The sequence below is a fragment of the Arvicanthis niloticus genome, chromosome 9 (genome assembly GCF_011762505.2).
Source record: "Arvicanthis niloticus isolate mArvNil1 chromosome 9, mArvNil1.pat.X, whole genome shotgun sequence".
In the NCBI taxonomy this organism is placed as follows: Eukaryota; Metazoa; Chordata; class Mammalia; order Rodentia; family Muridae; genus Arvicanthis; species Arvicanthis niloticus.
The window spans coordinates 73,959,006-73,960,955 of record NC_047666.1 but is presented as its reverse complement, the minus strand read 5'-3'; positions in this window follow the sequence as shown (position 1 = coordinate 73,960,955).

Here is a 1,950-nt window from a genome sequence, read left to right as displayed (position 1 = left end):
ACATGGCCACATACCCACACATAGACAAAAATACACAAAAAATATTTTAAAAAATAACTCTTAAAAAAACAGAAAAAGGAAGCTTGTAATTGTTAAATTACGCAGGTAAATTCACATAGCTATACGTTAAAAACATCACTTTGTTCATTAGCAAGTCTGAATGTTCCCAACATCCTATATTCCTTGCAAGAATTCTGGGCTCTTGGCTTCTAATAGAGGCCATTAGAAGAAAGATAGCCTGTTATCAGAAAACGTATGACAGTTATCATAATCAACAGAAAGGCAGTGCCTTAAGGTGGCCCAGAAAGCCTCCAGGGAAAATTCACAAGCCATGTGTGATGTTTTGAAGCCATCGATTTTCCTTCCCCCAAGTTCAGACAGCAAAGTCCTAACCCTAAGTACCTAAGAATGTGGCTGTATTTAGAGACAAAATCTTCAAAGAGGTGAAAATTTTTGTGGGACTTAATTTATTATGGCTGGTGTCTTCATGAGACAATCACAACAACCTAAAGATCAGATAAACAAATGAAAAAACAAGCATGTGGGAGACCCAGTGTAAAGATGGTCATCTGTGAGCCAAGGATGGACCAAACCTGATGAACTCTTGATCTTGACTTGTGGCCTCTAGAAATGTGAAAATCCACCCATGTGTTTGAAGCTACTCCATCAGTGTGTTTGCTACAGAGGCCCACCAAGCTCATAAGTGTGCCCTCTGTAACCTGGCCCTGTCCGCCCCCCCCCCCCAAGAGAGAGATTTTACTCAGTCTAGATGAGGTCTATGCACGGTGTTTCTGTTTATGCGATAACTGAAATCACTTCTCCTCGTGGAAACCCAGAGTGATGGAGAAGATATTCCAGGAATTGTGAGGTGTGAATAAAAGCTCATTTGAATATCCCGCAGGGTACACTGGCTTTGCGCACAGTGGGGATCCTATGTCCCAATAGCTTCTTCTTTTTAAAAGTAGTTCTTTGAGAATTGTATAAAATGCATTTGATAACCCTTGTCCAACTCTCCCTAAACCCTCTGCCTCCATCCCCCCTCCACACACCAATCTACATCCTCTTTTTCTTTTCTTTTCACCCATCAAGTTCACCTCGTGCTGCCTAAATATTCTTGGATGTGTGGCCTTCTGCTGGGGCAGAAGTTTGGCTCTCCAGGAACAGCAATCTTTTTAAAGAGAGTGCTGAGGCAGAGAGAGCCAGTAAGCAACGCTCCTCTTCCATGGTTTCTGCTTCAAGTTCCTGCCCTGACTTCCCTTAATCATGGACTTTGACCTGGAAGTATAAGCCACATAGTCCCCTCCCATCCCCCAAGTCAATTTTGGTCACAATGTTTGTCACAGCATCAGAAAGGAAACTAGAACAGATGCTATGAAACTGTGCAGTGACTGCTCTGCAGGTGGCAATGGCCTAGGTCAGCCATCTTTATCCAGCCAGGAGTCCACAAGGTTGAGATGCCAATGCTTACACCCTTCGCTTTGTTTCAGTATCATTTTCAGGTGACATGAAAGGTAGGGATAAAATTTTCCACCCATCGGGATGGAGAGATGACTCAGCAATTAAGAGACCTTCCTGCTCCTGCAGAGGACAGGATCAGGTTCCCAGAATCCCATGGTGCTGCTTACAAATGTCCATAAGTCTAATCCTAAGGACACCAACCATGCACATGGCACATACACATACATGCAAGCAAACACTAGTACACATTAAAAAAAAAAAAAACTTACAAAATAATCACCGACTTAACAATATCCACCGTGTGTCAGCTCTCCAACCCACACTGAACCCTAAAAAAGGTAATTAATTGTAAAGCCAGCCACCACTTGGATTTTCCACACGGTGTTATCTAATGCTGGTCACATTCATAATGCTTCTCATGTTCTGTCCCCATGTCCCCATTTTGCACACCCAATCAGAACAGCCTCTAAGAATAACAGAGATGTAAACATA